Source organism: Theobroma cacao, chromosome 6 (genome assembly GCF_000208745.1).
Source record: "Theobroma cacao cultivar B97-61/B2 chromosome 6, Criollo_cocoa_genome_V2, whole genome shotgun sequence".
Taxonomy (NCBI): domain Eukaryota; kingdom Viridiplantae; phylum Streptophyta; class Magnoliopsida; order Malvales; family Malvaceae; genus Theobroma; species Theobroma cacao.
Genome location: NC_030855.1, coordinates 15,250,999 through 15,278,457, shown reverse-complemented (window position 1 = coordinate 15,278,457; position 27,459 = coordinate 15,250,999). Strand labels below are relative to the sequence as shown.

Below are 27,459 nucleotides of genomic sequence, written 5' to 3'. Positions count from 1 at the left end.
CCCTAAAACCCAAAAAAATCTTGAAAGCCATTCCAACAATCTCAATAACCGATGCTTCCAAAAAAACAAAAACTAGATAAAAAAACGATATACCTAGAACACAAAAATAAAAACAAAAGAATACAAAAGATTATACAAAGAAAGAGAGAAGAACAAGATGAAATAAAAATGAAAGATTTAACTCAAGAAATAATTTCAATGATGGAATTTCTTCAAGAAAATAAGTGCTTTTTTTTTTAATGTTCTTGAGGTGGGAGATTTTTTTTACGTTTTCACTAAAAGTGTTTTGAAAATCGAAGAGAAATTTCTAATATTTAAATAAGTGAAAAAATAGAAAAAAGGATAATAAATAAGGGAAAATGTGAACTCAAGACTCACTGATTAAGGCTATGTACGGATAACACATAATTAATTGATACCGTTCTTTGTATAGGTATATTGGGGTGCTAACACCTTTTTCACGCATAATTGTACTCTCGAACCTAAACACTGTTTAATAGACTAAAGCTTATTTTTTTTTAAATGAACGTATGTTAAGCTTAAAGTAACATTTTAAAAAACATAGACTCAAAGAGGTAGCCAATCACACCTTGACGAAAAAGATTGATGGCCACTTCATTTCATGTCTAGCGATCGGATTCCTAGACTCGCATGTCACGACACCACACACTTTCTTTATATATATATTCATGCTCACATGTCATACTTTGTATAACAGACATACTTAAACTATGCTTTTCCCCAAATTCATGTTTCCAAATATATCATTATTTTGTCTTTTTTTTGTTTTAAATTTTTTTAAGAAAAATTGAAAAATATGTATACATACATACATACACATATACATACATTTATTTGCCAAAGCTCATGCTCATTGGTAAGAAAGGGAGGTTTGGTGAGAATTATCAACTTCATGAGATGAATTGATTCAAAGACTGTTAAAGGCAACATTCTAAAACTATATATTCATTCATGCTCACAAGTCACAATATTCTAACTGGTAATAAAAGCTTCATGATATGCATTTAACACTTATTTCAACCACATATTATAATGTAACCATCAAGATTATAAGAATATCAACTTCAGATTATTATAACCAAATCTTAGACACTGCAATAAGTTTTAAAGGCAGATTAAGTTTTACGAGCAATGTCTGAGTGGAAGAATAGCAAGAATTCATCGAAGTCATGGCGCTTAAACAGCAAAGGATGTTCTTCATCCACCAACTCTCTTGGGGCCTTTATTATGTACCCTGCCTTGGGGTTTGAAAACAACCCAAAAGAGTACCTCGTCTTATCTCCTCTCATCATAACACGATGATAAAGCGCATGCAACCTACCATTTAACCATGCCTGCAAGCACAATATTATTACATTCCATAAATGTTAAACATAAGCTTTGTACTTATTTTTATATGGCAAAGACACTAAAAAAATATTTAAGTACTTCATCAAACTTTTTAGATAAGTCTTCATCATTTTAATTGTACTTTTTTATTGGAAGGCAAGAAGGAGTCTTTCTATTCTACCAGTTGATAAAGCACTTCTTTTTGCTCAATTAAGCACTTTATTTGAGGGAAGTTATTAAAATTGCTTATTTTTATCACATTAGTATAAGAATTTAATTAAATAAAAATAACATGTTAATAACTTAATCAGATATAATAAAAGAAAGTTTATCTGAGAAATTTGAGACAGTAAAAAAGGTTTTTTTTTTTTAATATTCTAGCCTTATCAGATCTATTCCATTATTTGAATTTCAGATTCCAGATAAAAGTTCTATGCTTGTAGGCATCATTCTTGTCTGTACCTTCTTATATTTTAGTTATGATTATAAGGTTTTCATAATTTTCTAAAACAATATTCTACTGTTGCTTATTAGAATTGAGAAAAAATTATTCATGTATTGCATAAACGACAAAGAGTTAATTAAAAAAACTTTCGTGAGGTTTAGAGAGAGGTCGGAGCTTATGAGGACCATCGATTCAGCGGACCGTAGAATTGTCGATGCTATATCGATAATGGAATCTGTACTGAGGAGTAGTAACACTGCATTATGTCAATCTCAATTGGAGATATCCATGGGGAGTAGGAGTATAAGCCATGCAAGTAAAAAAAATGAACGTTCCTACAAGGAGTCATCAGCAGGGGTAAAGCCAAGTGTCAAGAAAGATGGCCAACTCATCATGGTCGCACGATGTGGGACAAGTAGGTGTCCTATCGATAAAGATGGTGATGGAGATAAGCTAGAGGAAATGCGGTATAACGTTTTAATACCTATCGAGGAGATGGAGTGGGCTTACAAGAGTGCCGTTGGCATGTTAAGGAACGGCTTTACGCATAGTGAGGTGCGATACAAGTGTTTTTCATAAGGAATTTGAGTTTGAGTTAGGACAGTTAGGAGTTTGAAAGTAGTAATCACCTTTGGCGCTAGGGAGGAGATAAAGAAATTCTTGATCATTATTGTGACCTTTTTGATTTGTGATTTGAGTTTATCACACGTTTAGATAAGATGGAGCTAACATGAGATATCCAAGTGTGGATTAAGGTTGAAAATACCCTATTCGATCTTTGTCATGAGAATGATTTTAGGGCTGTTGGGAATGACGGGGTAAGTTCATCATGCTTGATATGGCAACTAAAAAAAAGGAGCGACACGTTAATGGTCAATGTATGTCTATTATGGTGTCCATAGTCGAATTGAAGGGGAGCGAAATTGAGGCCAAAGCTTAAAAAGCTAAGATGATATTTTAAAAGTTTGTCGAGTCCTTAAACAGCAACGGCACCAACGTGTGTTGGTGGTGGGATGACACCAGTGGAATGTGAATCTCAATCAGAAGTTGTAATGGGCAAAATGAGGCCTCAATTAGTGGAATGATACAGTCAACCATGGTAGGCAAATTTGAAACTGATCATCTGATGGTCTGAAGTTCCAACATTGGTAATTCCAAAAGTAAACAGTTGGAGGTTGATTGTGAAAAAGAAGAGATTTCAACCTTGCAAATTAGCGACAACTTGTAAGAAGAAGTAGAGCTCAAGGGAGAAAAAAGTTGTTAATCTGGGCAGCTAAAGTGCAACACGGGAGCATATATGAGGGCACGTGATTCACGTGGGATGTCGGACACTCTTTAGACATCGAGTTTGGACCAAAAGTAAGATGGTGGGTTGAACTAGGTGGGCTGACATTGTGTTAGTGAAAGTCAACAGATGGATTGGAATTGTTTGAGCCCAATTCAACAGTGTCCGCTTTACTTTGCAGCCTTAAGTAATGGGGCTTGTAATTTATTCCCTAAATTGCTGTTAGGGCAAGAGCTAGTAATGGACCATAGGTTGATAAAGCGAAAAATTGATGGAACTAAGACGTTTGACTAAAAAAAGGCCAGATGGGTTTGATGCAGCTAATGTTGTGGTTGTTTTGGGAGGAAAGAAGTTTCAGTTGAGGGCTTGTGAGTTTTGAAGCCATTGAATGTTGTTCATGTTAAGGTAAAGGTGAGGCGAAGTATACAGCCATGGAAGAACAAAATAAATGAAAAAAATGCAAAAATAAACACATGTAAGAGGAGGGTAGAACAGTTATTAATGGGTGTGTGAGGGAGTGGGTGTTGTGGGGGGGATACAAGAGGGTCGACTACAGTAGAAGAGAAATAGGGAAGAAATCAACCATTGTTGAAAGGAAGGTAAAGATGTCCGGGCCACATGTGAGGCTAATTCACACAGTGGATTTACATGGTAACAAAAAAGGGGTAGAAACTTATATGCGAGGTAAGGTGGAAGCTTGGAAATTGGAGCATAAGGTGAAGGTTGGGCCAGGAAATATCGTCAAGTTGTGAAAGGAGAATATTCTGATTAGATAATCACACCGAGCATCACCACCAGAATCAAGGTCTAAGCCAAGAAAACATGAGGAAGTTTATTTTATTTTGGTCGGGCTATTAGTAATTGTAAAATGTATAAAATGAGAACAATACTAAAATGAAGGAGGCTACGCAGAGAAATTGTGGAGATGCATAATGGTGAAAATATAGGAGTGTAGCATTTATTGGACAATTTAGTCTTTGATAGTGATATTGAGTACTAAAATAAACTCATATTGAAGGAGGTTGAAGATACTTGAGAGGTTGCCTCGAAACGGGGACTAATTTTTCAAAGTCGCAAGGACTCAATAATCAAGTTCACCAAAATGGAAAATGAGATACAAAAGGAATGACTCAGCTAATTGTTAGAGTTGTCTTCCGCTTACCAGGATATGATGTTCTTACATGGAAGGATCTAGGTAACAGGAAAAGAGAAATTCAATGATGAATTTGATGTTTAAGGTAAAACTTAATTTGGTTCTCTTCCAAGAGACAAAATTAAAGCACGTGAATCTGTAGAGTGATTAATTCTCTGGAGGGAAAAATGATATGAAAGGCCAGTATGCTCAAACTGATAGTACGTCAAAGGGGTTGATTAGTTTATGACAATTTTTTTTTTTGTTTGTTTCGAGGCCAATATTATGGGAAAAAATTACTTTTTTTGCTTATTGGTATTTTGAAAAATTGGAACAAAAGGTGCGGCTTACGCACCAAATGATGAGCACAAAAGAAAAGAGCTATGGGATGAATTAGTTGGGATTATTCATGATATTGATATCCCTTGGTTCTTGGAGGGGATTTTAATGTTATGACAAAAATGAAAGAAAGGGTAGGGTGGATTTAAAACGAGTCATCATTAATTACTTCGTAGATTTTATTAATGAGGTGGGATTTGGGGATCTTCCTTTGAGATGAAGCAAATATACACAGTAAAACAACAAGGTCGATGCATCATTTGGTCGACTCGATAAGTTTTTAGTGGTGTCGCAACATGCGGGTCCGAGAACCCGACCGCTAGACGCGGGTGAAAATAGAGTAACTAAGAGTCGCCACCAATCTTTTTTTATGTAGGTGCGATTGGTCACCTATTAACTAGGTTCTAATCGAAGAATTCTTAAATTAATTTTAGATTCGTCGAAAAAACGAGAACTGGTCTACGATTTTTAAAGATTTGTTCGGGAGTACGGTTACGCACGGAGAAGGGTTAACACCTCCGTGACGCCCGTTCTATAAACAGTACCATTTAATCTTAAGTTATCCTATTGTAGCCTACTTTGACTTTATTCCTATGTTTCCTTAATCCTTGCTTATTAATTAATTCTTTGTTATGTTAGTTGACTGAATCTTTTATTCGGTTTTACGTATACACATGATGCAATCATAAAATGATGTTGTGATTTATTCAATTTTAAAGGATGAAGTCGACAATCTTTTATCAAAAAATCATTCGTAGACTATCCCAACGCTTTGGTGAAGTCCTGAAGTTTTCCTCACCTAGGGATATCCCGAGAAAAACTCGTCTCTACAAGCTTTCAGAGGAAATCCCATCATCGAAATTTCCGCCTCATTATCGAGATAAACGTGGCATGCTATGACAAGATAAAATGATGATACCTACATGACCGCGTTTATTAATTGGTTCATAATTCGTAGAATAATATGTTTAATAATTTAAGGTGATTTATTGCCTTGTTTATATATTTATTATTATTTTTTAATTATTTTATTCTAATGTATATTATTTTTTAATAACGATATTTTGAGTTAATGGGTATTGGAGTATAGGGTTCGAATTTATCATGACGCTTCGGTGAAAATCCGTCTCAAACTCCGGACCTAAGAAATCCACTCAAAAGAGACAACTCTTTGCCCTTTTTAAGTGGGGTTCCATCATTGGACCACTCAAAATAATCATTTCATTTTTCCTTTTCATATGCTTTATTATACTTACAAATATCTAAATATATTTATACTATGAATATTTCCTTTTATTTAAACATTTTTTACTATTTTTACTATTAACATTGACCTTTATATTTTTTGTTTACACTAATTTTCATACTTTAAAATATTATCTAAAATATATCTTAGGACACTATACTAGGTAATTTAACTTAATTTTATCTCATATAATTACATATTCAACCCAATAAATTGAGCCAAATCTAAACAACATAACCCATAATGCATCCATAAAGAAAAGGGTTAGATTTTTACCTGACTTGGGTTCTAATAATGACCCAAACAATCTGTGTACAGCCCACCAAGCCTCTCCTGCCAATTGTACCGTTGGAGGCCCAAGAGGAAAAGCTTTTCTCCTTTGAAACGACAGCTTTCTTCCTTTTTCCTTTTTGTTTCTTTTTTTGTTTTTGTTTTTTTTTCTTCTCTTTTTTTTTGACTTTCTATTTTGCACTCTCCGTTCTTCTTTCTTCCGCCGCTTATGCCCCTATTGTTTTCCTTGTCCAGCTTCCTCCCTCACCATTGTTCTCTCTCTCTCATCTCACCGATCTCTCTCTCCTCTTTCTCTTTCTCCGTCGGCCTCTCTCTTTCCCTTGACCAAAAATTTCTCCTCTTTCTCCTTTCTACCGACATAGCTCCTCTCTCTTCTCTCCAAGCTCAACCGGCGACACCAACCCCAAGAGAAAACTCACTCCTTTGCCGCTTGCCCAAAGCCAAAACCCCTCCCTAAAAATAAAATCTCCTTAAAAACCCAAACCAACAAACTCTAAAAAACAAACGCCTGTGCTTTTCCCTTTTTTTTTTTGCATATCTTTTTTTGTATGTATTTTTTTTATTGTTGTGGATTTTTTTCAAATATGTCCGAGGCCCCCTTTTAAGAGTTGGATTGTCCAAAAATTTCAACAATCCAGCGATGAAATCATGCTCTTTTGAGCATGATTTCACAAGGCTCCGGCATAAATGGGGGCTAATTGCGGGAGATAACTATTCCCCAAAATTCGGCTGCTTTCCAGGGACCTTAAGTGCCCCGTAATGACGAACCGAAGAGGGGGAGCTGAGTACACGCTCAGTCTTCTCCCTGTTTTCTTTTCTTTCCTTTTTTTATTTTTTATTTTTATTTTTGGTTGATTTTGAATTGGTGTCTACAATTGCCCCTCTTTGCACGTTTTTTAGAATCAAGAATAGTGCAAAGATGTAGACACCTCATTCGACTTATCTTGAGGCAAGTTTGATTTGAGCAGTTCAATCTAGGATTAACCTATTTTGAAACAAGTTTGAAAATGAAATCCCTAGACCTGACCAGGGTTTGAAAAAAAATGAAATTTCTAAGCTTGATTTAGGTACAACCTATCTCATGACAAGTTCGATTTAAGAATTGAAATTCCTAGACTTGATCTAGGCTCGACCTATCTTAAAATAGATACGATTTTTAAAAAAAATTAACATTCCTAGACTTGATCTAGGCTCTACCTATCTTAAAACAATTTCGATTTAAAAATTGAAATTCCTAGACTTAATCTAGGCTCGACCTATCTCAAAACAGGTTCGATTAAAAAAAAATTGACATTCCTAGACTTGATCTAGGCTCGACCTATCTTAAAACAGGTTCGATTTAAAAATTGAAATTCCTAGACTTAATCTAGGCTCGGCCTATCTCAAAACAGGTTCGATTAAAAGATTGAAATTCCTAGACTTGATCTAAGCTCGACCAATCTCACAACAGGTTTGATTTAAAAACTGAAGTTTCTAAACTTGATCTAGACTCGACCTATCTTACAACAGGTTCGATTTAAAAAATCTAATGTCAACTTCACAATGAAAAATTCAAATCCTTCTATCAAAGTTTTACGACCTCAACATTTTAGGTCAGGTGGATTCCTACTTTCGAAGCTTGGGATATTGAATTAATTTTGGTTTCTTGTTTTGAAAATAACCATATGCATGGCTGGGCATGTATGCATGATTGAAATAATAGAATGCTTTCATGTTTATGATTCATTAAGGTTTCAAAACCTTTCTCCTGCCTCATCCAATTTTTCACTGTAGCTTTCGATCATCTTTACTTGTTTACTTTCTTTCTAGTTACTTTAGGTAACTCCGCATTTCCCTAAGCACCATCTCTTTTTGACATTTGACTTTTGCTCAGGTTTAAAGCTCTGCCATTCCTTTTCCTCATCATTAAGTCTTTTGTTGAACAACGAGTGTAATTTCTTGCTTAATTAGTTTCTTTATTTTACTAGTCATCATATGACAATCATTATGTGAAATTATGGGATGGTAAAGAATAAAGAGGTTGAAATAAACAAGAAAAGGAGAGTTTCATATATGATAGTTCAAATAAGTCAAGGAAAAGAGAATTTACAGAGCAAACATTAGATCTCTTTAAGTAATGAACATTCGGACCATTTAGAGAAAACAATCTGATTTTCAACTTCAAGAATCGTCTTTGATTGATGCCTTGAGCAAATATGTAGGTTGCAAACTTTATAACTCCCCTTGTTTTGTGAGATTGTGGAGCTCCATTCATAGTGTATTTTTACCTCACTTCTTGTACTCCACTTGGGCTGACAATTTCAATCCAAATTCCTGCCTTTTGACCTCAAACAGCCCTTTTCGGATTTTCAGCGTGAGCCTCCTCCTTTGGATACGAGTTGCCCTTTTTAGGTTTTCAACACAAACCCTCCTCCTTTTTTATTTATATAATTTTGTTTTTCTTTTTATTTTTTTTTTTATGTTTTTAAGCATAGTACTTCTTCACTACATCCGCATTTATCGGATTAAGTAGATCTTCCCTGTCCATGTCAGCCAAAATTAAAGCTCCTCCCAAAAAAGCCTTCTTTGCCACATATAGTCCTTCCCAATTTGGCATCCACTTTCCCCGAAAATTAGTTTGATTAAGGAGTATTCTCTTGAGAACCAACTCTCCTTCTCGAAACTGCCTAGGATGATCTTTTTTTCTCATATGCCTGTATCATCTGCCATTGATACATTTGACCATGACATAAGGCGGTAAGCCTCTTTTCTTCAATCAAATTTAGCTGCTCTTGGCGAGAGTGGACCAATTTAGCTTCTTCCAACTTTGTCTCCATTAACACCCTCAATGATGAGATTTCTACTTCAACAGGTAAAACTACTTCTGTACCATATACTAATGAGTATGGAGTTGCTCCTATGGAGGTACGCATAGAAGTTTGATATGCGTGCAAAGCAAAAGGAAGTTTCTCATGCCAATCTTTATAAACTTCAGTCATTTTTTTAATAATCCTCTTGATGTTCTTATTGGCCGCCTTTACCGCTCCATTCATCTTGTGACGGTAAGTTATTGAGTTGTGATGCTTGATCTTGAATTTAGCACAAACCTCCCTTACCATTGTATCGTTCAATTTGCTTGCATTATCAGTAATGATCCTTTCTGGAAACCCACACCGACATATTATCTCCTTTTTGATGAACCTGCACACCACTTTTTACGTCACATTAGCATAGGAAGATGCTTCTACCCATTTTATGAAGTGATCAATGGCCACCAATATAAATCGATGTCCATTAGAAGCTTTTGGAGTAATGAGCCCAGTCACATCCATCCCCCATATTGAAAAAGGCCAAGGCGCCATGAAAACGTGTAATGGAGATGGTGGAGCGTGGATTTTATCAGCATAGATTTGGCATTTGTGGCACTTTTGAGCAAAATTTATACAATCTGCTTCTAGTGTCAACCAATAGTATCCAGCCCTCATAATTTGTCTAGCTAACATATGTCCACTAGCATGAGCTCCCCATGAACCCTCATGGACTTATTCAATTATCTTATTAGCTTCGGCTGCATCCACACATCTGAGGAGAATTTGGTATGGGTTTCTTTTGTACAGTATTTCCCCATTGAGGAAAATACCCATTGTTAACCTTCTGAGTAATCTCTTGTCATTCTCTATGGCATTCTCAAGATACACCTGATCCTTACTGTATTGCATGATATCATAGTACCATGGTTTGCCGTCAAGTTCTTCTTCAACATTCATACAATGTGCAGAAACCCCCCGAATTTCCAAATTAAAAGGACGGATGTCAACCCCGTTATTTATTTTGAACATTGCTGCTAGAGTGGCTAGAGCATCAGCAATCTGGTTTTCTTCTCGAGGCAAATGATTGAAGCTAATTTTCTTGAATTGTTTACTTAATTCTACAACTAGCTTTTGGTATGGAACTAGTTTAGAATCCCTAGTTTCCCCTTCACCTCTCATTTGGAATATCACTAAAGTTAAATCTTCGTAAACTTCTATCGTGTCAGCCTTCATGTCGATTGCTACTTGTAAACCCATCACCAACGCCTCATACTCTACCATATTATTAGTACAGTCAAAATTCAACCTTGCCGTAGCTGGATAATACTTTCCATTTAGAGAAATCACCACTGCTCCAATTCCATGCCCCAAAGCATTGGACGCCCCATCAAAATACATTTTCTAGAAATTAAGTTTGTTGGGACCTTCTTTTTCTATGTGCAAGATGGCCATCAAATCTTTATCTGAAAAATTGAAAATTACAGATTCATAATCCTCAACAGCTCGATCTGCAAGGAAATCAGCAATGACGCTCCCTTTGATTGACTTTTGGGACACATACACAATATCATATTCAGACAGTAGAACTTGCCATCATGCAATTCTTCCAAACAAGAAAGGTTTTTCAAAAATATACTTGATGGGATCCAATTTTGTCACCAACCATGTTGTATGATACAACATAAATTGCCGGAGCCTTTGGGCGGTCCACGCTAGTGCATGACACATCTCTTCGAGCGCAGAGTATTTGGACTCATACTCCGTGAATTTCTTGCTCAGGTAGTATATGGCCTGTTCTTTCTTTCCAGTTTCATCATGTTGCCTCAGTACACATCCCATGGAATTCTTGTTCACAGTTAGATACAAAATAAGAGGTTTTCCTATCGTTGGTGGTACCAACACCGGTGGATTTGTAAGATACTCTTTGATTTTATCAAAAGCTATCTGACATTCTTCATTCCACTCTTCTGGGTCTCGTTTTCGAAGTAGCTTGAAGATTGGATCACATTTGAGGGTGAGTTGGGATATAAATCTAGCAATGCAGTTTAACCTCCCTAAAAATCCTCTCACTTCTTTTTTCGTTTTAGGAGTTGGCAACTCTTGAATAGCTTGTATTTTATCTAGGTCCACTTCAATTCCTTTTTCACTTACTACGAATCCCAACAATTTCCCAGAAGTAACACCAAAAGTACATTTTGCAAGATTCAACTTAAGCTGAAATTTTCGCAATCTCTCGAACAATTTCTTGAGATTAACAGTATGATCTCTTTCCGTACAAGTTTTGCAATAATGTCATCCACATACACCTCTATCTCCTTATGCATCATATCATGGAATAAAGTTACCATTGCCCTTTGGTAGGTGGCACCTGCATTCTTCAGTCCAAATGGCATTACTTTGTAACAAAACGTTCCCCACATGGTTACAAACGTTGTTTTTTCCATGTCTTTGGGTGCCATCTTAATCTGATTGTATCTAGAAAAACCATCCATAAATGAGAATAAAGCATGTTTTGATGTATTGTCTACAAGAGTATCGATATGTGGCAAAGGGAAGCTATCCTTCGGACTCGCTCTGTTTAAGTCCTTATAATTAACACACATTCAAACTTTTCCACCCTTCTTAGGAACTGGGACTATATTACCTACCCATTCAGGATACTTAGCCACCTCCAAAAACCCAGCATCAAATTGTTTTTTTACTTCTTCTTTAATCTTCAGCAACATATCTGGCATCATCCTTCTTAATTTCTGTTTAATCGGCTTACAATCCGGTCTCAAAGGTAACTTGTGTACAACAATGTCAGTATTAAGACCCGACATGTCTTGATATGACCAAGCAAACACATCCATATACTCACGAAACAATTCTTCTAACTTCTACCGTTCACCAAGTGATAGCGAGGTACCAATCTTAACTTCTTTCCTCTTTTCCCAATTTCCCAGGTTAATCATTTCTGTGAGTTCCTAATGAGATAAAATCTCCCTTTCCTCCTGTTCCAACAATCTCGACAAATCAAGGGGTAAGTCATAGTCATCCACTTCCTCTGTATTTTTCAATTCATCAACATTCGAAACTTTCTCGAAATCAAAATTCAAATTGTTCTCTAGATTGTCTTCGTGTTCATTATTTAAAGACCTGCAAATAGGTAAAATTGGACACGTGTATAGGCAAGTATTTATTGGCTAAAAATAAATGAAAAGGAAATATGCGAAAAGGTTGACAAATTATGAAACACATCATGCTTTGTCATTTATTTAAATGATTAAGGTAATAGAAAGCCATACTTAAACAAGAAATTACTCCTAACGCCCTTAGGCATAAGCATTTAGGTAAAATCGTTTATTACGTTTCCAAAACTTAAAGATGACGGGCAACTCCGTGGTTGTCCAATTGATTAGTTCCTCTCCAAGCAGTATTGGATACACCACAGGGACCTTCTCGTTAGGTTCTTCATCTTTGATCATATGGATTGATAGCTCATCAAACATCTGCAGAACCCGATTACCCTTTGTTGGTGCTTTGGGGTGAATGTAACCTACGGAGCGAAAAGTCTCATACAGGTACAGAATTGTCCTTTTCTCTAATTATTCTTTCTTTCCCTCGAGCTGAACCATCCTCTTAAATTTCTTTTGGGCTACCAATTTCTTTCTCTCTTCTTTGGTAGGTTTGTACCCCAAACCAAACTTTTCCTCATTCTTGATCGGAATCAGAAGACGGTTAATTCCTTGTAAATTCTTCCCTAGCCCTAGACCAGCACAGCATCCTCTTCCCACTGTTTGTTTAACCTCTATTTTAGTTGCTGCTGACAAGCGAGAAGTTGGTATCACTGCACCTTCTCCCACATAAGTAGCATTAACAAATTCAAAAGATTTGAATGAGCATTCAGGGACTTCTTCCGCCGCTTCTACATAGGGAGTGGATGAGGATTAGATGGCTAGTATATATTCTTTCGCAGATATGCTTATCAATTGGCCTTCAATTATGAATTTTACCTTTTGATGTAGAAAAGACAGTACAACTCCTGCCATATGAATCCACGGGTGTCCTAATAGACAGTTATAAGATGGGAATATGTCCATCACCTGAAATTGGACATCAAACATGCAGGGACCGATCTTCACTAGCATTTCTATATCACCTATCACTTCTCTTTTAGTTCCATCAAATGCTCTCACTATCATGTGACTAGCCCTCATGTAAGTCATATCGATCGGCAACCTTGCTAATGTTGAACGAGGCATGACATTCAAGGTCGAACCATTGTCAATCAATACTCTGGGTATGGCATGGTCCTTGCATCTGATGGTTATGTGGAGAGCCTTTTTATTCCCTCGGCCTCCCGACAGAATTTGTTCATCATTAAAGGCAATAAAGTTCCGCACTGTGATGTTTCCCACTATATGGTCCAACTTTTCCATCGATATGTCATGAGCCATGTAAGCTTGATTCAAGACTTTTAGTAGCGCATTCCTGTGTGCTTCCAAATTCAAGAGTAAGGATAACAGCGAAATGCGAGCGGGCATTCTTGTCAATTGCTCCACTACACTATATTCACTGTGCTTGATAAATTTGAGAAATTCGCCCGCTTCTTTCTCCGTGACAAGCCTTTTAACCTCGTTGCTTAGAGCAACTACAAGTTCAATGGTTTGGTCCTTAAGAAAGGTACTTGCTTCTTTTGGATCTTCTCCCTGTTTGGACTTTCCTTTTTCAACTTTTTTTATTATCTCATGAGAATAACATCGTCCACTTAGCGTTATACCTCCCACGCCAGTTAGATCTGCAGAAGATGCTTGGGAAGTAAGGGGGTTGTACCTAAAATGTTGCATTCGTAATTCCAAGGAATAGCCTTCTCACTCTTGTAAGGGAACGAGTTGGGAATTTCAATGGTGATACCATTTATGACAACAGTAGTGGATGTATCATTCATCGGACTTCTGTTTTTTTCATAAAAGATGGTGAGAGGTTTAGGTTTGTCTAAGCCGGATGAATTTGATGCCACTTCAGTTAAGGGCTCCTCATTTATGGTTCCAACCAAATCCTCTTCGCCTTCTACATAAAACTCGATTATTGACAAATCCATCAACTCTTGCAACTTACGATGAAAGTCATCACAATTTTGAATGGAATGTCCAACGACCCCCATATGGAATTTACAGAAATGAGTGAGATCCTGCCCCAATTCCTTTGTGTCTACTAATTCTGGAGTGATGACATTTATTTTGAATAATGCTTCAAACACTCTATCCATTGACGTTTGAATCTCATTGACACTTCTTTTTACCCTTTGAGTCATCCCTTCATGTATGGCGTTCACTGTCAACCTTCCATGGTTAGGCAAGGGATTCTCGTCGACATTTGAAATGTTTTTTGTTAGCAAAATTTAAAAGTCCTGCCCTAATGAGTGCTTGGACTTTATGTTTTAAGGCAGTGCGATTTTCTGTAGAGTGCCCTTGAACCCCAAAATGATAATCACATTGTGCATTCTGGTCGTACCACTTTGGAAAATGAGGTTTAAGTGGTTCTATCAGGATACGGGCAAAGAGTCGATTTTCAATCAACTGCAGTAATAAAGTAGTGTAAGAAATTGGGATAGGATCAAACTGGGTTTTTCCTTGAGTGGTTTTGGATCCCTTCTGAGTGTTACTAGAGTTGTCGGTCGAAGATGTGGGTTTCGATGCTGGTGTTTGTTGGAGGGCATTGGTTTGAAAGACTAGTTATAGAGCAAGTTGATAGACATAGGGATTCTGGGCAACGTTGCCTATACATGGATAGGAAGGTGGATATGGAGGATATGGATGGTAAGAGTTGAAATTATGGGTTTGTGGGTCGGTATAAGCAACTGCTTGTACATCCGCTTCCTTTTTCTTGAATGTGGTCCCTTTTTTCGAGCTAGGGGTTTCGTTCCCTTCGATTTTTCCATTCTTGATTGCCCCTTCAATTATCTCCCCTGAAAGGACTAAATCTACAAAATTTTTGGTGGCGTTGCCAATCAATCGTTCATAGAAAGGTGCCTTGAGCATATTTAAAAACAATACAATCATCTCTTTATCTGTTAAGGGTGGTTGGACTTGTGCTGCTATATCTCTCCATCTTTGGGCATATTCCTTGAAACTCTCACCAGCCTTCTTTTCCACGGTCTGAAGTGATAAGCGATGAGGGGCTAATTCAGCAACATGTTTGTATTGTGCCATGAAGGCTCTAGCCAAATCCTTCCAAGTTTTGATGTGACTCCGATCAAGTTTCACATACCATCTGGTTGTCGATCCAGTTAAGCTGTCTTGAAAAAAATGAATTAACAACTTATCATCATGTGAATGTGCAGCCATCTTCCGGCAGTACATGGTAATATCTGTCTTTGGGCATTTTGTCCCATCGTATTTTTCAAACTCTAGCACCTTAAATTTGGGAGGGATTACCACATCGGGAACCAAGCATAACTCAACTGTATCCATGGTTCCGAACCTATCCACTCATTCCACAGTGCGAAGGCGCTCTTCCAATAGATCATACTTTTTTCAGACCTTTTCATTTTCTCCTACTTGTGATGAATCCTTTCTTAATTTCTCTTGCTCTTTTGGATAGTCTAAATCTGGGACGTGTATAGGTTCAGCAGGATTTGTCCCAAAATTCAATCCAAATTGCCCATGAGTTGGTTGATGGCTTATCAGGGGTAGCATATTGTAATAACCAGATGGCGTCACCTGAGGGTGGACCCTTGGAAAAGTCTCGGCGTGTGGTGGAGTGAACCCTAGGGGATAAGGTGGATCATCCCTTGAGTTTCCAGTGTCTTGTGCCAGTGGGTTTTCTGGCGAAGCTGACTTTTTTGCTACTCTTTTTCCTTTACTCAAACTCAACATCAATTCCATCATCTTTGCTAACTGCTCGCTCATTTCTTCTTGAGATTTTTTCATTCTATCCATTCGCTCCCTTTGTTCTTCTTCCATGATTCTTACTCATTGACGTGTATTATGAACACGCTGGTCATCGATTTTAGGTTGTCGGTCTATCTTGGAATCCTTATTTTTAAATCATAAACATGAATTAGATGCATTTTTAGTGCATGAACGAGATGAAAAAAAATGCACCCATAATCTTTATTTATAGGCGAAAACACTTATTATCATGGAATGGGGTTTATGCATGTATAAATGAATGATCATGTACTAAAAGTACTTGTAACATAACACCCAACAACAAAGCAATCCATTGCATAAGATATTGTCTTTGGTTACAATTCAGGAGTCATCTTTTATATCTATAAATATTAGCCAATTTTATTGTAATGGTTATACAATTCATCAAGATGCTTAATCAACTATTGCTCTTGTTTCCCAGTCGAAAAACCTGGCTCCTTAATACGTCTGTCTTCCTTGCCTTGTAAGCCACCTCCCTCATTTGCCTAAGCAAGTAATCCATTTGGTCATGTTTCTCCATGTAAGCTTGTTTGTAGGATTCACCCCACTCTCAAATCCGAGTGTTTTCTTGCTTGAAGCGATCATACTCTCGTTGATAAGTTCCCATAACCCCGTTAAGCTCTTCGTACTCTTGTCTTAGCAATTGAACGAATTCTTGCTAGAACTACACTTGGTTTTTTAAACCATCATTGTACGCTTGAAGCTCATTACCTCAACTTTCTCTCACTTGTATTTCCCTTCGAAGTTCATTGGTTGTGGCAGAAAACTTGTTATTCAGGCTCTCATACTTCTTTTCCCAATCACGTTCTATTTTTCAAAATTTCCTTCTTTGTTCGGCCGCTTCCATATTCATCTTCTGACACCTTTTTTTGGAGATCTTCGTATCGTTGTTTCCAGTTAGCATTTTCAGCTTCAGACATTTTTTGAGCCAACTCACTTTTGAGAAAGCATCTCGAGGTTCCGAATCAATTGAGCCACGAGGTGCATCTTCTTTCGAGTATACCACATCCTTAACTCGTCAAGCATGCCATACCTGATATCTAGTAGTTACTTCATCAGTGTACCTCCCTTAGTCGACTCAGCTAGTTTTCTTCCAAGCTTGCGTAATTCCCTTAATCCTTTTCAGAAAACCTGGCTCTCCATAGGCAAACTCCAAAGTGTTAAGTCGGTGTGTCATCGGCACAAACTGCTCTGACCCAAACTGTCTTCTCACCATGATTGGGGCGTAGCTGATTGCTCCCCATGGCCCCATTATCGGCACACAAGGTTCATATCGCATTTGTACAAGACCGAGCGATGAGGCATCCAAGGAGCTCTCCATGTTACTTCCACGCTCATGAGTTTCCAAAACTTAGAGATTCATTGCTCTTTAGTCCTATTTTAGGCCATTCACTCTCACAAAATTCTTTGATAGGGGTGCTTTGCGGATGAAATGGCTTCTTGAACCTCTCAACCTTGCACTCAAAGTGACTTAATATTCAAATGGCAAAAAGTTGTGCGCATCCCACAAATCGTCCTTCCCCCTTTCTCCGACAATAGTTTAGTGATCTGAGAGTTTCTACTAGAATAGAAGGTGAAGGGTTGGCCTTGTTGATAACTTGCTCAAAGAAATCTATAATTTCGACCTCTATATGCCCCAAAACTTTGGGAAAAATCACTAGCCCATAAATTCCTAAGGCCATCACAAGCTATCTTTGCTCGGGGTCTCGATGCTTCATGATATAGCTACGTAGAAAACTTCATGGGATACATTCATTGTCCCCCTTTTTCCTTAGGTTTTGGTTAACTTCCCTCGGGGTAATACCCATCATCTTGGCTAACTTTTGCTTGTGTATGGTCTTTTGTCCTCTCCAATATATTTTATTCGAATTTTCAAGATCAATTTGAAGGAGAGCTGAGTACTCTTCTATTGTTGGGACCATATCCACCTCATTGAAAACAAAACACCTATACGACGGATCCCACAATTGCACAATGGCCTTCAACAACTGTTCATCAATATGGACCCTCAAGAGTCGGGCTATGTGGCCATACTCTTATCGAAATTTGCTCGAGTCATGGCCCCCCACCTTTCCCATATGTCAAGCAAATCTGTGAAGTCATTCTGTTTTAGGTCGAGGTGGACTCTATCAGGTAGCAGTGAAATGTGATCTTTTGCCAAGCAATCCCCTTCACTTTGTTGGGCACTTGCCATGTGCTAAGTCACTTCATATATTTTGTCGTAGCTTGAAGGTTGCCATGATGACTCCATGGATGCAATTGGAGCTACTCTGTCAATAGTTGTCAAGTGACAAATACTTTTCCTATATGCAAAAGTATGATGAAAATATGCATATGCAAAATGGCAACAAGTTTAAGTTATATATACAAGAAAAATCAAGAGTAATTCTAAATTAATTAATAACATGGATATGCGAGCCCTTCATTATTTTGCGGAGAGAAATTTAAGGTAGGGGGAATATGAGCATTCTTTCATGTGCACCTAATTAGAGGTTATTCTCTCACGGTCGAAGTTCTACCTAGGCAAAGGCAACTCTCGGTATTTTACATGCTAAGTTTGGGTTGAAAATAGAGCTAAAGGTTCCCAATCGCTCCTCACTGTCGTCCACACGGACTAGTAAGGCACCCAAATCCTCACCCATTACAAGCTTCAAACAGACTGAGTTTGATCTAAGTGAGAGTCTTCACTAGCCCATGCAAAGGTTATCACCTCACGAGAGCATAGCTACTTAACCCTCTCCTAATTAAGGACAAAGCTCGGGTAGAAGGCTTATACATGAATGCAAAATGTGTCGTGTGTGTGTGAAGGAATATCTCGATTTTTTATCAATGATCTCACATCCCTCTATCCTAAATTCCCTGCAATTATTAAATGGCAATAACAATTATCACAATAATAAATGCAACAAATAATAGAAAACGTAAATGCCCAGAATTAAGAAAAACATTAAATTATTTAAGGCCTAGGATAACTTACGATTAATTAATGACTCGACTCTCTTTAGTCCCCAGCGAAGTCTCTAAACTGTCGTAACGTGTGGGTCTAAGAACCTGACCGCTAGACACGGGCGAAAATCGAGTAATTAGGAGTCGCCACCAATCTTTTTTTATGTAGGTGCGATTGGCCACCTATTAACTCGGTTCTAATCGACAAATTCTTAAATTAATTTTAGATCCGTCAAAAAAATGAGAACTGGTCTACGATTTTTAGAGATGGGTTCGGGAGTGCGATTACCCACGGAGAAGCGTTACCACCTCCGTGACGCCTGTTCTATGAACGGTACCATTTAATCTTAAGTTATCCTATTGTAGCCTACTTTGACTTTATTCCTATGTTTTCTTAATCCTTGCTTATTAATTAATTCTTTGTTATGTTAGCTGACTAAATCTTTTATTCGGTTTACATATGCACATGATGCAATCATAAAATGATGTTGTGATTTATTCCATTTTAAAGGATAAGGTCGACAATCTTTTATCAAAAAATCATTTGTAGACTATACCAACCTTTGGTAAAGTCTTGAAGTTTTCCTCACCTAGGGATATCTCGAGAAAAACTCGTCTCTACAAGCTTTTCGGGGAAATCCCATCATCGAAAATTTTGCCTCATTATCGAGATAAACGTGGCATGCTATGACAAGATAAAATTATGATACCTACATTACCGCATTTATTAATTGGTTCATAATTCATAGAATAATATGTTTAATAATTTAAGGTGATTTATATCCTTGTTTATATATTTATTATTATTATTTAATTATTGTATTCTAATGTATATTATTTTTTAATAACAATATTTTGAGTTAATGGGTATTGGAGTATAGGGTTCAGATTTATCTTGACGCTTCGGTGAAAATCTGTCTCAAACTCCGGACCTAAGAAATCCACTCAAAATAGACAACTCTTTGCCTTTTTTAAGCGGGGTTCCATCATTGGACCACTCAAAATAATCATTTCATTTTTTCTTTTCATATGTTTTATTATACTTACAAGTATCCAAATATATTTATACTATGAATATTTTCTTTTATTTAAACATTTTTTACTATTTTTACTATTAACATTGACCTTTATATTTTTTGTTTACACTAATTTTCATACTTTAAAATATTATCTAAAATATATCTTAGGACACTATACTAGGTAATTTAGCTTAATTTTATGTCAATTAATTACATATTCAACCCAATAAATTGGGCCAAATCTAAACAACATAACCCATAATGCATCCATAAAGAAAAAGGTTGGATTTTTACTTGACTTGGGTTCTAATAATGACCCAAACAATCTGTGTATAGCCCACCAAGCCTCTCCTACCAATTGTACCGTTGGAGGCCCAAGAGGAAAAGTTTTTCTCCTTTGAAACGGCAGCTCTCTTCCTTTTTTCTTTTTGTTTCTTTTTTTTGTTTTTATTTTTTTTCTTCTCCTTTTTTTTGACTTTCTATTTTGCACTCTGCATTCCTCTTTCTTCAGCTGCTTATGCCCTATTGATTTCCTTCTCCAACTTTCTCCCTCACCATTGTTCTTTCTCTCTCATCTCACCGATCTCTCTCTCCTCTTTCTTCTTCGGCCTCTCTCTCTTTCTCTGTCAACCTCTCTTTTTCCCTTGACCAGAAATTTCTCCTCTTTCTCCTTTCTACAAACACCGCTCCCCTTTCTTCTCTCCAAGCTCAACTGACGACACCAACCCCAAGAGAAAACTCACTCCTTTGCCACTTGCCCAAAGCCAAAACCCCTCCCTAAAAATCAAAATCTCCCTAAAAACCCAAACCAACAAACTCTAAAAAACAAATGCCCGTGCTTTTCCCTTTTTTTTTTGCATATGTTTTCTTGTATGTATCTTTTTTATTGTTGTGGATTTTTTTCAAATATGTCCGAGGCCCCCTTTTAAGAGCTAGATTGTCAAAATTTCGACAATCCAGCGATGAAATCATGCTCTTCTGAGCATGATTTCACAAGGCTCTGGCATAAATGATGGCCAATTGTCGGAGGTAACTATTCCCCAAAATTCAGCTACTTTCTAGGGGCCTTAAGTGCCCCGTAATGACGGACCAGAGAGGGGGTGGCTGAGTACACGTTCAGTCTTTTCCTTGTTTTTTTTTTTTCCTCTTTTTTTTTATTATTTTTATTTTTATTTTTGGTTGATTTTGAATGGGTGTCTACAAGTGGATGTAGAGTTTTCTGTTGAGGGTGATTATAGGAGCCCTAGTGTCAAGCCTAGCTATACAATATGTTGATTATACCATTCCTACATAAGAATGTATGTTTGCTTACTTAGGTACCTTGAAAATCGTTAAAAGACACCAATGTACCAAATGGTACAATTAAGTTGAATTAAGCCTCGAACTAGTCCAAATAGAGATTTTAAGATGAAATTGAGAATTTTAAAACCTCAGAATGACTAAAAATGGTGATTTGGAGTTCGAGGACCTATTTGGAGTCAAATTGAAACTTTTATGACCTAGGGGCAAAATGGTTATTTTGCCATCCGAGGTTAAGATGTGAGTGTTGGATGAAATTTTTGACTAAGATTGATCATTTGGAGTATAATTTGAGTTTGAGAAGTGAAGAATTTTAATTCTGACATTTTTCGAGCATAAAGGGCAAAATAGTCATTTTGCCACCTTAGGGGTAAAATTGTAATTTTTCACCACCCAACACTTGTCCAGCACATGAATTTCACTCATTATTATTATGGATAATTAAGGAAATTTAAGTGGTGGAATGGTGACACATGACAAATTTTTGTCCATTTAATATTTTCCTTTATAAAGCCAATTTGAACTCTTCCACATTCATTCTTATGGCCGGCCAAAGTAAGAGCAAAGGAAGAAAAGGAAGAACAAAAACCCTAGATGGAAAAATTCAAGGGAAAAGTGTGAAAATTCAAGGAAACAAGTGAAAAGGGTAAGATTTTTTTCAATTAAGCTTGAGATCTCTCTTTCTTAAGCATTTTTTCTTATTTTTCATGGTTGAATCACATGAAATCATGATGAATCTCTTGCTGGCCGAACACTTAGAGAGATATTTTGATGGTTGTTTTTGTTAGATTTTAAGATATTCTAGTGTTTTTAGTTGATTGATGATGTGTAGCCTGAAAATCAAGTAAGAAAAATTCATGTTCTTCCATAACCCTCATTGGCTGAATTCTCCATGTGGAATATTGATGATGATTTTGATTTTATTTCAAGTGAATTGGTTAGGAAAAGATGAATTATGGTGAGAAAATCAGGTAGGAAAAATCATAGTGTTGATGCACCCACCATGGCCGAAATTCCCAAGAGAAAATGTGAAGATGATTTTGCCATATTTCAAGTTATTTAACTTGTGTTTGATTATATGGAGAATTGGAAGAAAAATGGAATTATTGGAGTTGAATTGGACATATTGGCCAATTAATTGAGTGATAGATCGAATTAGGCCAATACCGTTTTATTTAGGTACACAATTGAATTTGTGTAGAACATTGTGTTTAGAAGATAATCCGAACAATTTACATCCCATTTCATGTATTAGGATAAAGCCTGAATTGGTTTTATAACAATTTAGCACAAATGTAGTAAATGGCTTATTTTGCATTATGTCTAGGTGGTAAGCATTCTGGCAAAAGTAAAGAGATAGTACCCGAGGATCAAGAATTGGAGTACTCGGAACTCGATTTCCATTACAGTGAGTAACCTTATTATCGTCTTAATTATCTAAAGTAGTTTTTATTCGTTTTTGTGATTTGATAGAAAAATGAGTTTAAATGGTAAATCTTTATGTTTTATAAGCAAAATGTGATTAAATGAAATGATTTTATAAAATTGTCTTGAAATTGAAAGATGGTTTTGAAAATGGAGTAATTGGAGACTAATTGTTGTGTTATAAATCATGGTTTGAATTGAATGGCTTATGATAATATTGGCATGAATGGTTGAATTGGTAAATGTGCTAAAAATATATGAACTGTTGATTTGCCTTGAGAGGCTATAAAATAAAATAATTGCCATGTCATGCTATCGCAAATTTTATTGTATGGTGGGTTTAGCTTGCTGCAGTGGGCAGGTTCTGTGGACCAGCCTTTTTGAGAGGCACGTAATCCTGTTATATTCTTACCTCGGTCGGAGAGGTGTGTAGGGTAACTCTCGAGGTACAACTTTAGAGTTCACTTCACGCCAAACCACTACGTGAGGGTGAACTCAGCCAATGCCAAGGAACGGCTATGTTTTCAAAATAAAAACATGATTTATGCGTACATGACTTTTTAACAGCTTTGGTGGACTCGGTTGGGATAGCCTCAGGCTAAGGTATCCCTGACAACCGAGTATGAGAATGATTTTGGCACGAGCCAAAGCTTTTAAGAAATTCATAAGCCATGTTGATTACTCGATTTATATGAATTGATTTTATTTGGTTGAAATGAGTTGAAAGGTGATGAATTACAGTATGATGATATATTTTAATCTGTCTCCATTTACTCAGCTTTAGATATTTTAGATGGTATTTGTTTACTCACTGGGATTATATAATCTCACCGCCCTCCTTTCCACCCATTTCAGGCTCAGGATAGTCAATAAATAGCTCATTTCGTTGAGGGCTACAGTTGGACTTGCATCATCAAAAACTGTAGGTTTATCGCTTTTGATACTTTTGGTCGTTCATGGGCCCACATGTCACTGTAAATTAAATCTTATGCTTTGGTTATCTGTATTACAGTATGTATGAATTTATTTAGCTTTTACGCTACAAAAATTATTTACCGATAACTCTATAAATATTGTTTTATAAGAAAATAGAATATTTTATTGAATATTTTTATTATATTCAAATAGATATAGTTTCACTTTAAATGAATGTTTTAGACATCTAAACTTGTTTTTGATTATGAAATATGTGTTTTTCACTCGCATACTACATTTTTAATTGGTTTCGAGATTTTTGAGAAAAAATGACCAAAATACCCCTGTGTAGTTGTAATTTCTCTTTGACTGTTTTTGAATTGAAATTGGTTCATATCACTTTAAAACATGATTTTAGTAACTAATACTCAAGGGAAGCAAGAAAACTAATGTTAAGCCTTGCGAGGTTTCGATTGGCATTCCGGGTAATGAATGTCTATCGGGACATCACGGCTGTTGTCACGGGCTCGATGGGAGTTTCGGGTCGTGACACTTAGGCCCTTAAAATCTTTAATTTATTGACTTGACCAGAAAAGTTTCTGAGAAATCTTCAAGGTAGCTTGGGAAGAGAGTAAGTTGGGGGTGCTGGAAATGGTGGTAATTGACATAGGTCAATATCTCTCAAACCAGTTACTAATAAACGACAACAACTGAGTTATGGTAATATCTAGTAGAAAATTGCAAACCTTGAGGATGAAATTCAAATAAAATAGTCATTATACAAGAAGGGGCAAAGCATGAGTTAGTTAGAATGGAGAATTCCAAGATGAAGGTAGAGTTATGGTTTTTAGATAAAACTGAGAGGTGCAGGGGCGAATCCTCCTTTGTCATGACCTCCTAAAATTTTAAAAGATTTTTTTATATCACAAAAAAAATTTTAAATTTTTTACATATTTTTTTAATGACCCTTTAAAAATAATTTTTTTTAATAATTAATATAAATAAAGAATAACAAAATGATCCCACATGTCTCACCTAATTTTAAAGTTTCTTTTAATTTTCTTCTTTCAATTTATATTATTACTTTAATTTATATTTATTTTTTTTCATTTCTATTCTATTTACTCATATGTTCTAAGCTTTTATAGATTTTCTTCTCCAAATTTCTATGAATCATCAACCATATTCTTTTTCTTTCTTTTTTATTATGTCATGTGTGGGTTCTATCTTCTACTTGTCATGTTCTTCTTCTTTCTATCACGTGAATTTTTTTTTCTATGATTTTAATCTTTAAAAATTAATAGATTATTATGTACTTTTCAAATATAAGTTATAGTATTGCATTGTTACTTAAAATTTCATCAAGGTATCATTTATTTATTAATCTTGATTATGTAAGAGAAAATTATCTTAACTATATCTTTTTAATGTGGTTTATATTTTATATTTAGTTGAAAGGAAATTATATTGAATATATAGTCTTTAAACAATCCTAATTATATAAGAAGAAATTAGTAATCCTTTATATCGTATTTAACAATTTATATACATTATAGTTTTACATTTAGTACTGTAAGTTTAAATAGAAATAAAATAAGAACATTAGATGTTAACCACATTAATTTGTTTTCAGGTTTGATTAAGGTATGAGTAAGTTGAAAACAATTGACAAATTCTTTAAAAGAAAATATGCAAATTGTCCACGCTTCAATGCTTCAACTCATGAATAAGAGCAATGTGAATCAAAACGTTTAAGACTCAACTATAAAAAATTGATGTTTTTTAGTACATTATCAATAATTAATGCATTTGAATCAAGGAACCATGGTCATGTGCAACTTTCTTAAAAGACTATTGTAAGTCTTTCTTTCCTTGATTTACATGTTATATAAAATTATTTTCTATTAGTAATCTTTTAATTGTTGGTTATGTTCAACATATTAGTTTTTAAAAGTTTTAACCCTTATTCTTCTGTCTTTAACCCCCTGACAAAAGTTAGCTAGCTCTACCTCTAAAGAGGTGGCAATAGAATTCTAAAGAGAAATGGATTCTTAAGGGAGATAAGAATACAAAATTTTTTCATGATATTGCATCAGCAAGAAGAAAGAGCAATTTGAATGAAAAGTTAGTTGTTCAGGAAACAACGGTAGAAAGTCTAACAACTATTACGAATAAGGTGGCTAGGTGTTATGAGTTGCTTTATGGTTACAAAAAGGTGGCAACTTTGAAGGATATGGAATGCAACTTTATGCCATTTTGTAAGCACTTTAGGAGAATTTTGGAGACTTTTCTCATAAGAAGAGCTTGGGAGGCCATATATAGTTGTGATGACAATAAAGCATCAAGGCCTAACGAGTATAGTTTGAATCTTTTCAAAAATCAATAGAAAACTGTGAAGGATGAAGTTATGAGGTTGTTTCATTTCTTTTATTACTCATGTAATATTGATGAATGGGTCAACACTTCTTTTATTATGCTTATTCTGCTAAGATTCGACGTCATACTCAAACATGAAAATAATAAAGAAATTAAAAAATATAACGCAACAGAAAAATAAAATAGTATTTAATCAGAGAAATAGTTGAATCCGATAAGATCAATATTTATGTTTTTCATGTAACTTTCAAATTAATTATGAACAATCATAATTTTAAGAGTTACATACCTTGCACTAGATATCATAATCAAGAGCCAATTAAATCCAAAAGGCTTGTGATCGAACAAAAACTTGAAAAGAGAATAAGCCTATCTAAAATACTACAACTGAAATCTTTGCTTCTTTACCTTTAGGATTTGTCAGATCTTCAGCCACCCAAGTTTTTGGCCTTTAACAATAATCCATATAGTGATCAAATAAGACCTTCTCAAAGGCAAGATTTTAACTAGTGCTAGCAAGTTTTGTTTCTAAAACAAAAAGACTAAAAGTTCTTGCTGAATATTATTTTTGTTAGACAAAGAAAACTATTTTTCTTTTCTTATTTATGAAATGGTTGAGAAGTGGTTGTAAGTTTAGATTTTTAGTTTGCTAACATAATATATTTATATAGCCAAATTATGATGTAACCCTAAATACAGCAGTTGTATTTTAATTTAATTAAATCTCTGCGATCTTAATTAATTTCTCACTTTATTTTGGTTTATCCTAATTAAGTCCAACTTAATTAATTATCTTTATTTAATCCCAGCCATGTCACTTAACATGTGTGACCCATTAGGCTTCTAACATATTGGTAATAAATAAAAATCCTAATCAAATATCAATTTGATAACTAATTTATATTTATAGATCATGAGCAACATATAACAATACATCATGACCACCCAAATGTTAAAGAGTCAATTATGGCATGCTTGGTTCACTGGAAAGAATAGAATAGGAATAGAATAGCCATTTCAAGGGAATAAAATAGAGGAAGAATAGCTATTATGTAGATTGGTTCATGGGAATGGAATAGGATAGAAATTGCTATTATTACTTATTCCATTATTTGGTTGGCAGGAATAATTTTAAGAATGGTTAAGGAATAATGGGTAAATGATAAAAATACCCTTTATTAAAATTTAAAGATTTTTCAATTAAAAAAAAAACTTTGATGAGAAATAAATGCTCTTTATTAAAATTAAAGAATTTATTTTGTTAAAAGATAAAAATATTCTGAGCAATAAAATCAAAATAACTTTTACTATAATTAAATAATATTTTCACCAAAATACAAACATATTTTTATTATAATTTAATAATATTTTATATTAGAAGATAATTAAACCTTTTATTATAATTAAATAATATTTAATATTAAAAGATAAAATATTGTCACGAACCAAATTTTCGAGCCATGACCGGCACAAGGGCCTAATAAACGTAGTCTATTAAGCCCAAGCAAGCCTATCGATTTATCCTACTCATCATTCCATCAAATATCGCTAAGTCATATTTCATACTTTTGAATCAAAATAGTGATATACATTGCCAACTCGTACTGGCATTACTCCTTAAAAATTTACATGCAATGTCTACAACATGTATTCTAATAATTTACATTAAGTTTGTCTATACAAAA

General features: G+C 35.4%; 1 pseudogene; it reads right to left on the bottom strand.

Moving 5' to 3' along the window:
- LOC18595838 overlaps positions 1,137–27,459 on the bottom strand; it is a 52,808-nt pseudogene continuing 26,485 nt past the window's right edge.